Here is a 12,827-nt window from a genome sequence, read left to right on the forward strand (position 1 = left end):
CCCTTAGTAACTAAGCATTTTTTTTTTCATTGTTGCATTCCAAGAGCTATATAGTTTTCATTTTACTGTCTATTTAGCCATATGAAGGCATTTTTTGTGTGGGACAAGTTGATTTGGGCCATTAGACCAGGAGTCTGGTTTTCATGTTGGAGCTGTTCTCCTGCTCGGACTTGCATGGGAAACCTGTGAAGTGCTTAGACTAAATCACTGTAAAATGGTGGTGGCCTAACCTAAGGCCCATTAGTAACTGCTGTAAAAAGGTGTATTGGCAGAACCATGTGATGTCCTTACGGTATATATTAAGCTTCATGTGCATAGCAGAACGGAGTGATGCCTCAGTCTGTACAGCATTGTATTGCTCTTAGGAGGGACATGAATTTGGCTCTTTTTGCTAAATGTAAAATGTAATTTTTTTTTCTAAATATACATTTAACATTACTGGTGGAACAATGACATTTTTGTAAAAAAAATATATATATATTTTAAATACTTAGTCGGAAGGAGAAAGCAATGTAGTGTTTAATATCCCTGGTTTAACAATCACATTTTTGTACTAAAATGTCTATGAAATACACAGACTGATGCAGTAATGTGATACGCATCGAACTTGGAAACTTTGTTAAGTTTTCGATACTCGTTACAAAACCGCAAGGTCCCGTCCGGCTTGGGTATCAATACTATAGGACTGTCCCACTCACATTTTGACTCCTCAATGACATCTAGCTGCAACATCAGCTGCACCTCCTCTGATATGGCTTGTCGCTGAGCCTCGGGTTTTAATCGGACTTTTGCCTGAGGCTCAGTGACAATGTCATGCTGGATTCTGGAAGTGCGTCCAGGGAGGTCCGAGAAACTCCCTGGCCTCCTAAGTCTGTTTAGAGGAGAGGCTGTCAGCGATTTTTACTGTGGCAGTTGCCTCTTTTTCATCAGACAGAGGGACCGGTACCTTTTCTCCTAGAAAACCCGGCCGCGGGCTGTCTTCTGTACAGGTTTCCCTATGTTTCCACGGTTTGAGTAAATTCACATGGTAAATCTGCTCCGGCTTTCGCCGCCCTGGCTGGTGTACCTTGTAGTTTACATCTCCAATTTTCTCGAGTACATCGTAGGGCCCCTTCCACCTAGCCAGGAACTTACTGTTCACAGTCGGCACCAGAACCAAAACCTGATCATCACCCACGCTAAAGATCCGGACCCAAGCTTGCCGATTATAGACCCCACTCTGGGTTCGCTGAGCTGCCTCGATATGCTCCCTAACAAGAGGCAACACTGTCTCTATCCGATGACACTTTTATGTGGAGTGGGTAGTTGTTCCTACACCTCTTTGGCCACGTCCAAGAGACCCCGAGCGTGTCTGCCATATAGTAGTTCAAAGGGCAAGAACCCAGTAGAGGCCCGGGATACCTCTCGCACTGCAAACATGTGATAGGGCAGAAGGATGTCCCAGTGCTTCCCATCTTTAGACACTACCCTTTTCAACATATTTTTTAATGTTTGGTTAATTATCCCAGGAGACATTGACGTCTGCCAATTTAGGACCCGGCGGCAGGCTCCTGATCGCCAGCAGACCATTGGAACCATCTGCAGTGGGTAGGAGGTTGTGTCTGTAGCAGGAGTGAAATAAGGCGTGACACCCGCTATTTCTGTCCTGACTGCCCTGACCACCCTGCCCTATGCTTAGGGGAGTGTTTCCGGAAGTACCACACACAGGTACACTTAGCATAGGGATTGCATCTCACAGAACAGGCACACAGGGCTATTAGGGCCCATTCACACACAGCTGCTGCAAACCTCTCCTTTCACCTGGGACAAAGTGCATAATGTACTTCGCCACATCTTTGGGGTGATTTGCGCTTTGCACATTGTCCCATGGGGAAGGAGAGGTTTGTCCTATAAAGGTAAAAAAAAAAAAAATCACCAGTAACAAAAAAGTTAACGTTCAGTTCTGTTCTGTTTTGTTCTTTTTTTTTTTACCTTCCAGGTGGACCAACCGATCGACTAGCTGCAATGTGCATTCTGACAGAAGCATTGCGCTGCTGTCAGATTACACAAAAGTCGGTGTATGCAGCGCTGCAAGACGAGATTTCTCCTCTGCAGTAAAAGATACGTTTGCCGAGGCAAATGAGCTGAGGAGGCGGCGGTGTTCATATGCTTTGGCAAACACTTTGTATATAAAAAAAATAAAAAATTCCCGGCAATGATTTATTTATCCACATTGATTGATGTGAATGGAGAATTCGGGTTTGCCAGGGCATACGAGCTAAGTGGGTATGGATGTTGGGCGGAGCTCCTATGTCCTGGCAGACGCCTTTCCCCTCTTTTTTTTGGGCAGAGATTTTTTCATCCACATTGATCGATGTGAATGAAGAAATCTGTGCCGTTCATTTTTTCTTTCAGCCCAGAGGCTGAACGGAAAAAAAAATATCTCATTACCTGTATGCTCAATATAAGGAGAATAGCAGAAACTCCTAATGCTGGCCATACATGTAATGATTGCGGAGACCCTCAAATGCCAGGGAAGTACAAACACCCCACAAATGACACCATTTTGGAAAGAAGACACCCCAAGGTATTCACTGAGGGGCATATTGAGTCCATAAAAGATTGAAATTTTTGTACCAAGTTAGCGGAAATTGAGACTTTGTGAGAAAAAAACAAAAAAAAATCTATTTCCGCTAACTTGTGGCAAAAAAAAATAATTCTATGAACTCGCCATGCCCCTCTTTGAATACCTTGGGGTGTCTTCTTTCTAAAATGGGGTCACATGTGGGGTATTTATACTGCCCTGGCTTTTTAAGGGCTAAAGCGTGAAAAGAAGTCTGGGATCCAAATGTCTAAAGATGCCCCCCTAAAAGGAATTTGGGCACTTTTGCGCATCTAGGCTGCAAAAAAGTGTCACATATGTGGTATCGCCGTACTCAGGAGAAGCTGGGGAATGTGTTTTGGGTTGTCATTTTACATATACCCATGCTGGGTGAGATAAATATCTTGGTCAAATGCCAACTTTGTTTAAAAAAATGGGAAAAGTTGTCTTTTGCCGAGATATTTCTCTCACCCAGCATGGGTATATGTAAAATGACACCCCAAAACACATGCCCCAACTTCTCCTGAGTACGGCGATACCACATGTGTGACACTTTTTGCAGCCTAGGTGGGCAAATGGGCCCACATTCTAAAGAGTACCTTTTGGATTTCACAGGCCATTTTTTACAGATTTTGATTTCAAACTACTTCTCAATCATCTGGGCCCCTAAAATGCCAGGGCAGTATAACTACCCCACAAGTGACCCCATTTTGGAAAGTAGACACACCAAGGTATTTCATGATGGGCATAGTGAGTTCATGGAAGTTTTTATTTTTTGTCACAAGTTAGTGGAATATGAGACTTTGTAAGAAAAAAAAAACAAAAAAAAAAAAACATAATTTTCCGCTAACTTGTGACAAAAAATAAAAAGTTCTATAAACTCACTATGCCCATCAGCGAATACCTTAGGGTGTCTACTTTTCGAAATGGGGTCATTTCTGGGGTTTTTCTACTGTCTGGGAATTGTAGAACCTCAGGAAACATGACAGGCGCTCAGAAAGTCAGAGCTGCTTCAAAAAGCGGAAATTCACATTTTTGTACCATAGTTTGTAAACGCTATAACTTTTACCCAAACCATTTTTTTTTTACCCAAACATTTTTTTTTTATCAAAGACATGTAGAACAATAAATTTAGCGAAAAATTTATATATGGATGTCGTTTATTTAAAAAAAAAATTACAACTGAAAGTGAAAAATGTCATTTTTTGCAAACATTTTGTTAAATTTCGATTAATAACAAAAAAAAGTAAAAATTTCAGCAGCAATGAAATACCACCAAATGAAAGCTCCATTAGTGAGAAGAAAAGGAGGTAAAAATTATTTGGGTGGTAAGTTGCATGACCGAGCAATAAACGGTGAAATTAGTGTAGTGCAGAATTGTAAAAAGTGGGCTGGTCATTAAGGGTGTTTAAGCTAGGGGGGCTGAAGTGGTTAAAATACTTCTGGAAATAAAACACTACATGCACATATGATATATAATATATATATATATATATATATATATATATATGTTTAGAAATAAATAGTGGTAATATTGCAATAAATATGAAGTTAATATACCAACAGCAAATAATTAATAAAATTTGTTAATAAAATTGCCTGAAACAAAAAAAAAACAGGGGGGGGGATAAATATATAAATGAATATCAAATACTGGTTCTACCTAGGCTTTTATAAATTGATCTCAAATGCTTCGTTGAGGCCATAGGGATTCAAATTATTCAATTTAAAAATCAAGTACATTTCTCTGCGTCTAATGTATTGAGTATTTTTATATAAGTGACTTGGAATTTGTTCAATTGGGGTACATAGACATCTTTTATGTCCGCACCTGGAGCTGCCTTTGGGGACAATGGTATCATGATTCTCAGTACGATATGTAACCGGATTGAGCTTGCTGGGTGCAAGAATGTTTTTGAGGGTGTGCGCTCTCTTATACGTGCGTTTCGGGAGGCCTGGAATGATTTGATTTAAAATGGGGTCTCTTTTTAAAATATGCCAGTGTTTTTCTAAAATCACTTTTATCGACAATGGTTTTGATTATAAGTAGTAATAAAATTGCAACTATATCTCTTGTTACTATTGTCTTTCTTCTTTTTAGAGGCTGGAATCAGACATTCGTCTTGAGTGAGTCCTGTGGCCTTTGTTCTTGCACCAGAGATAATATTGGAGAGATAGCCTTTTTGGCCACTGTCAAAGGGATATATAAAAGTTATTTAGCCGGTTAAAAAGGATCGGTGTGTCCTACCTATATTTGTGGTTAAAAATACACTGTACTTGGGGGCGGAGCTAGCGCCTGAAGTGGATGGCTGCCTGAAAGTGCTGCTCCGTACTTAACATCACAGCTTCTATAATCCGCCTGGAGATCCAGACATGGTGAAAATCGGTGGCTTCAAGTCCGGTGACGCCTCAGAACAACACAAGTCATCGGTGAGCAAAGGCGACATGGATAAATTTGTTAAAAAAGCCGCCGCGGCTTATGTAGCTCGAGACAACAAGATGGCGCCGGTCTCACCACGCGCCTCCAGCCGCATACAGAGAGAGCTGGAATCAACACCGGAGGGTGAGGATGAAACAGATAGCCTTCCTATCTCCAGATCTTACCTTAAAGATGCCCTGACCTCTTCTCTAGCCACTGCACTAGAGCCCATGAGCACCGCTTCTATCTTCTCATATTGGAAGCAGCCAATACCTTTCCGATCTCCCTAGTAGGATATACAAAACTAGGACTTGTTCAGGGACTTTTCATCCTTGCTGGATCTGCCTATCCCTAATATATGGGAAAAACAACGCACCCCAAGATCCTCCAAGAACACGAGAGATGCCTCAAACTCCACACCTGGAAGACTACCCCTAGGAGAGTGAGATGGAATGCCGCTTATGTGTTTTCACTATGAGATCCATTTATCCCCTCTCCAATTCTCCTAATATGTCTTATACTTCTCTATCTCTCTCCTCTTACCTATAATTTTTTCCCTTCGCCCTACCCTCCCTACCGCTATCCATATTTCTGGATCCGATTTGTACCTATCTGGATCTATATCCTGTCATAGGGTGATAACTACATGTCATTAATATTCCCCTCCTACTAACTTATTAGAAGTTTTGCGCATTTGCGCACCTGCTTTCCTATATAAGTTTTTTTTAATCTTTGTTCCAGTTCATATTTTACATATTTGTTATGTAGATGCCTCTCAAATCGCTTTAACATCTCCTCCCAGTCACAAAACCTTATAATTGCACTTTTATTCTTAACTTGCATATTTTCAGATATACTTTCAATGAATATGAACATATTTTTTACTGTTGGAAGTTTGAATCGCAGTGGACCAACACACAAATTGAAGCAGAATGGCAGATTTAACAATAGCCTCATTTAATGTAAAGGGCTTTAATGCCACCTCTTAAAGGTGCCAAATTTTCTCGCTTTTGAAAAAGAGGAACACCTCCATTCTATTTCTGCAAGAAACTCACTTTAAGTTCAATCGCTATCCGGATCTATCTCGCTCCAGTTTCCCTGTGTGGTTCCACTGCGGTTCAGACTCCTCCTCTTCCAAAGGTGTTAGTATTGGCTTTAGCAAAAAATACATCATTCCAATACTGTTCGCATATTCAGGATACGGATGGAAGGTATATAATGATAAAAGGGTCTATAGCCAATCAGACCTATACCTTAATCAATATATATGCTCCTAATGTCAACCAGGCTTTTTGGTTCAACGATATTTATCCAATAATAGAATCCTTCCAGGAAGGCACAGTCATCATGGGAGGTGACTTTAATGTCACCCTGAATCCTGCCTTAGATTCTTAAACACAAAAATCTGCTCTCTCACGGAGATTTCTCAATTCCTTATGTGATAAACTCCCCAACCTGAACCTGGTTGACGTTTGGAGAATACTCAATCCCACTGAAAGGGACTACACTTTTTTTTTCAAAGCCCATGGCTTATATCAGAGATTGGATTACTTACTAGTCTCTAAAAAACATCTCCAACTATGCACTAAAGCCCATATAGATTCTATTCACCTATCTGATCACTCCCCAATATCTATCACTATATCCATCCCTCAAACGTCACCTAAGGCAACTAGCTGGAGACTCAACAAACAGCTGATCTCCTCAAATAAAAACAAAACCATAATCCGAAAAGCCCTCAATGACTTCTTCTCCTTAAATGCTCTCCCTGGTACCTCCCCCCATATCCTTTGGGACACCCATAAGACATACATACGGGGCCAACTCATTAGTCTAGGCTCTCATCTTAAAAAAAAACTAAGAAAGGCCCGAATTGATGATCTCCTATTGGAAATAAGAAAACTTGAGTCTATCCACAAAAAATCCCTCTCTGACTAACACCTCCCTAAGCTCAACACACTTCGCTCTGAACTAAAAAAACACTTAAACTCAATGTCGGCCAAATTTTTCCTCAATTCCCAATTCAAGTACTTTGCCCATGGCGATAAAGCGTCTAAGTTTGTAATGAACAGGATAAAACAAAGGAAAACACACAACTATATTTGCAAAATCCCCAAAAAACTGAGGAACAGCCATAACATCTAAAGATATTGCCTCCCAATTCCAAGCTTTTTATCAGTCACTGTATAACCTTCCACAAACTATTCCTCAAGCCGATTTCCCATCCAACATAGAGGCCATCAACAAATTTCTAGACACAGTCTCACTTCCCAAACTCACCCCCTCCCATAAAAAGATATTAGAAACTCCCTTCTCTTTTGATGAACTGAAAGATGCCATCAAACAACTCCCCAAAAATAAGGCCCCGGGCCCAGATGGTCTCTCGGCCCTCTACTATAGTACATTTAGTGATTCCATTGCCCCCTATCTTCTAACTATATGCAACTAATCGCTTAAAGGCATCCCACTTACCCTAGATATGACAAGAGCTCTTATCACCATTATACCTAAGGAAGATAAAGACCCAGTTCACTGTGCAAAATACCACCCCATCTCCTTATTAAATCTTGACTTAATACTTCTGGCCAAAATGTTAGCCAACCGTCTTTACCCTATCCTTCCATCATTGGACCATGGTGACCAGACAGGCTTTGTGGTTGGCAGGGAGGGCATAGATAATTCAGTCAGAATCCTCAATGCCATACACTACGCTACTAAATTCTCACATCCCCTAGTTCTCCTCAGCACCGACGCCGAAAAGGCTTTTGACAGAATCAGTTGGGACTTTCTACGCCTTACATTGGTAAAATTCGGCCTACCCATGCCCTTTATTGAAGCAGTCTTCTCTATGTATACCAATGCTTTGGCGTCGGTGCTGGTGAATTATACTATCTCCCCTTCCTTTCCTATTAGGAATGGAACGCGCCGGGGAACGTGCCCACTCTCCCCCCTGGTCTTCGTGTTGACTATGGAGCCACTCCTCCCAAATTTCCGACAAAATGTTAAAATTGAAGGTGTTAAATTAGGGAATCACGAACATAAAATTGCGGCGTTCGCCGATGACCTCTTGATCCTCACCTCTAATCCGAAAGTGTCTCTCCCACTAATATACGACATCCTAGAAAAATTTAACCCATTGTCCAATCTGAAAATAAATATGAAAAAATCTCACATATTGAGCATAGTATTGAGTACCGAAACTAAAGCTGACCTTGCAGCTAGATCCCCCATTAATTGGGATACCCCTTACATAACTTACTTGGGAGTCAAAATTGGAACAGATCTCACCAAACTATTCCAACTCGTTACGTCCCATTATTACAATCCATGCAAAATCAGTTAAGCAACCTCCACCTCCAGACACTCTCCTGGTTTGGTCGCAAAAATATTTTCATTAGTTCTTCCCAAACTGAACTACCTGCAACAAGCCCTACCTCTCCCTATTCCCAATTCCTACCTAAAATCCCTTACTAGGGAAATCCGCTCCATTATATGGAGCCGCAAGAAAGCCAGAATTCGCCTCTGTATTCTACAAAACCCCAAATCCTTCGGCGGCATTAACCTTCCGGACCCTTCGCTTTATAACACAGCCACTCTACTAACCAGGATTATAGACTGGCTCAGAGAACCCACACACAAATCTTGGATAAGTATGGAAACCACTCTAGTTCACACCTCATTTAGAGCTCATTTAGAGCCCTTCTGGTTCATCCCCAAAAGAACCAAATAAACTATAAAAATATTAGCCCAAATATTAAGGTCACGCTAGAAGCATGGGACAAAAATCAGACAGAGGTATCCCACTGCCCTCCCCACTTATTCAGGTAAAAGACCTAATTGACCTAGCCCCACAAGAACTGAAGCAGAGTACCCCTGCATCCGTCCAAACCTTGTCACTTTCCCTTTTTGGAGAAGATGGCACAATGATACGCAGGGAACACTTTGTCTCCCCATTTCCTTCTCTCTACTCATTCCTCCACTCCAGCGTATCAAAATTTGTTCCTTATCAAGCCCTTTTGAGACCCCTAACTTGGTTTGAAAGCCTTATTAGCTCAAAACCAACTCCTAAAAAATGTATCTCCCAGCTATATGGAAGACTTAGCTCCCCTATTTGTCCTCCTAAGCTGTCCTTCATTGGAGCTTGGGAAAAAAAACTGGAAATTTCATTCTCCAAGGAAGACCAACTGAGATTGTACAGGGAACCCCATATCTCTTCCAGGTGTGTTAGGATACAAGAAAACGGTTATACAATCCTCACCAGATGGTATAAAACACCTGAAATCACTTGTAGATACAATGATACGGGTTCTGACGCCTGCTGGAGGTGTGGTGAGGGGGGCGGCAAATTCTTTCATATCTGGAGGTCCTGCCCACCAATGTATAAAAGGTGGACTGAGATCTTTAGACAATGCAATCTAATTTGCAATACCAAAACCCCACTTTCACCTCAACTCGCACTCTTAGGCCTCCCCCCTCTAACACATCCACCGTCGTAACACCACTGTTTAAAAAACTGCTTTCGCCAGTACGTCTTTTAGTCCCTCGATATTGGCTATCCCCGGACCTCCCACCCCTAGATCATTGGATAAACAAGGTGGATACCATCTATAGATTTGAAGAATTAGCTGCCTGGGAAAACTGCTCTCACAATAAATTCAGCGCCCTTTGGAAACCTTGGGAAGATTTTAGGCACTTTAGCAATGACCATTGATTGTATTATGATATAATATTTCTTGTAGAAACATAAGTTACAACTATTAACGCTTATATAATGTGACCAGAGACGACATCTACCCTGTTAATTTAGTTACTATATCTGTAGCTATGCAGCACGATATTGTATACGGCTGCATATTGTTCATTTACTTCAATTTATATGTACCATTGAATTATTTTTTCAATAAAGCATTGAAAATTGAAAAAATAAAATAAAATAATACACTGTACTTGCCGTTGTCAAAGGAAATATAGTTATTCAGCCGGTCAATTAGGTCGGTGTGACCTACCTGTAATTTTTTGGTTTAAATTACACTGTCCTTGCCACCATCAAAGGGAATATATAACAGTTATTTAGCCGGTTAATTGGGTCAGTGTGACCTACCTATATTTGTGGTTAAAAATACACTGTACTTGCCATTGTCAAAGGAAATATATAATAGTTATTCAGACCATTAATTGGGTGGGTGTGACCTACCTATATATATTTTTGTTTTAAAATACACTGTACTTGTCACCTGGATTCCGTTCTGGATTCCATTATGGCTTTCCGTTATAAAAAGGTTATAAGGGAAAATAACGGAATCCATAAGATGGAAGTCAAAACGGAAGCCTTTATAGGCATTCAGTTTTGATCCGTCTTAATAGAAGTCTATGGGGAATTATAACGGATCCGTCTGGGTCCCGTAATGCAAGACGGAGAAAAAAGTCCACAAAAAAGCAGGGCTTTTTTTTCGTTCTGCATAACGGAAACCGAAAGGATCCGTTATGCTTCCCCATAGATTTCTATTAAGACGGAAAGCAAATTCCGTCATAATACAAGTCTATGGGCAGCATAACGGATTCGTCCTTCCGTCTTATGGATTCCATTATTTTACGTTTTATAACCATTTTATAACGGAAAGCCATAATAGAATCCAGAATGCAGATGTGAACCCACCCTTATTAAGCTGGTTAATTGGGTCTGTGTGACCTACCTATATTTTTTTCATTAAAATACACTTTACTTGCCACCATCAGAGGGAATATAGAACAGTCATGGTGTGACCTACCTATATTTGTGGTTGAAAATACACTGTACTTGCCAATGTCAAAGGGAATATGTAACAGTTATTTAGCCGGTTAATTGGCTTGTGTGACCAACCTGTATTTGGGGTTAAAAATACACTGTAATGCCATTGTGAAAGGGAATATATAATAGTTACTCAGCCAGTTAATTAGGTTGGTGTGACCTACCTATATATTTTTTGTTTAAAATACATTGTACTTGCCACCATCCGAGGGAATATATTACAGATATTCAGCCAGTTAATTGGGTCAGTGTGACCTTCCTTTTTTTTTTGGTTTAAAATACACTGTACTTGCCAACATTAAAGGATATATATATAACAGTTATTCAGCTGGTTAATTGGGTCAGTGTGACCTACCTGTATTTGGGGTTGAAAATGCACTGTACTTTCCATTGTCAAAGGAAATATATAATAGTTACTCAGCCAGTTAATTGGGTCGGTGTGACCTACCTATATTTGTTTGGTTTGGTGTGACCTACCTGTATTTGGGGTTGAAAATACACTGTACTTGCCATCGTCAAAGAGAATAAATAATATTTATTCAGCCGGTTAATTGTGTCGGTGTGACCTACCTTTTTTTGTTTAAAATGCACTGTACTTGCTACTGTCAAAGGGAATATACAAGTTATTCAGTTGGTTAATTGGGTCGTTTTGTCCTACCATTTTTGTTTCCAAACACCTCTTTTGCATCCGTGACAATTTTGTGACTGTAACAAAATGAGTAGAGAATCAACTAGGGGACGTGGCCATGGTGTATCTGATGTTCGTGGTGGTGGAGCTCCTGCTGCAGGGAGAGGATGTTGTTGAGCCATGCCATCTACGCGCCCAAATGAAACACCCTCCTCTGGTGCACGCAGGCAACATGACATTATGCAAGATTTTGTAGGCCCGAATGCTGAACTAAGAATGTAGAGTCCAGAACAAGTAGAGGCAGTAGTAGATTGGATGGCTGACAGTGCCTGCAGTACCTTCACATTGTCTTCCACCCGGACCACTGCTAAAAGCGCTGGTACAGAGTTGGTACCGTCGGCCTAAGGGCATCTATCTTCCACCTCAACCCCTTACACATCAGCCAAGCATTCTAAACCCCAAGTCATGCAGCAGTCACTTATGCTTTTTGATGACTCTGCTAGCGGGGTTTTTGAGGGCCATCCACCTAGCCCTGCCCCAGAAGTGACAGATATTGAGTGAACTGATGCCTAACCACTTATTTTTGGGGATGAGGACATGATAGAACCACTGCAGCGTGTCTATGATGACGAAACACAAGTGTCATCTATTGGGATGTGAGATTGTGGAACAGCTCTTCCTGTATAATGATATGCATAATTGAACTTTAGGATTGTCATTTTGCATTTCGGCCACAGGAGGCCGTTGATTCTCTGTTACAGCTAAATTACTGCTGGATTTAAATATGCAAAGTAGCTGATGACTCATGCTGCTGCTGAGAAAGGACCAGGAAGTGAAAGCTGAGATGGTGAAAGCACTGCATGTGTGAGATAGATTCCATCCTGGTGTCAGAGTGTCCTGGAGTATTCGGGGACGCAGTGGAGGGGGAATGGTCATTGTCCCTCACCTAGATCCTGCTTTTTGGAAGAGGGATTGTTCCAGGAGGATTGTTTACAGCGTTTGAACAGAAGTTTAATTACCGAGCAAGGCCGCATGAGGACTGGGGGCCTGGTGATCATCTCAGTTAAAAGACATCCTCTGACGCAAAACGGACGCAGGTCAGTAAATCTGTTTACTCATCACCTTATACTAGTGGCGTCTGAAACATCAGAGACTAAGTTTAGGCCTGCAAATAGTTATTAGTTAGGACTTGCATTCTTGTCAGGCTTTACGGAATTGTTCTGTGGCACAGTATTGACTTGCAGGCTCTGCTGTGTACGCCGTTGGCTAGGTTTGTTCTCTTTTGCGGCACAGCATTGACTCACAGGTTGGACAGGGACAGTGACTGTGGGCCCGGGGTATAAGATCTTTGGTGCACCTTCACATTGTTATGTCTATATTACTGTTTTAGTAAAGTTTCTGTTTTGCACAA

This window comes from Bufo gargarizans, chromosome 2, assembly GCF_014858855.1.
Source record: "Bufo gargarizans isolate SCDJY-AF-19 chromosome 2, ASM1485885v1, whole genome shotgun sequence".
Lineage (NCBI taxonomy): Eukaryota > Metazoa > Chordata > Amphibia > Anura > Bufonidae > Bufo > Bufo gargarizans.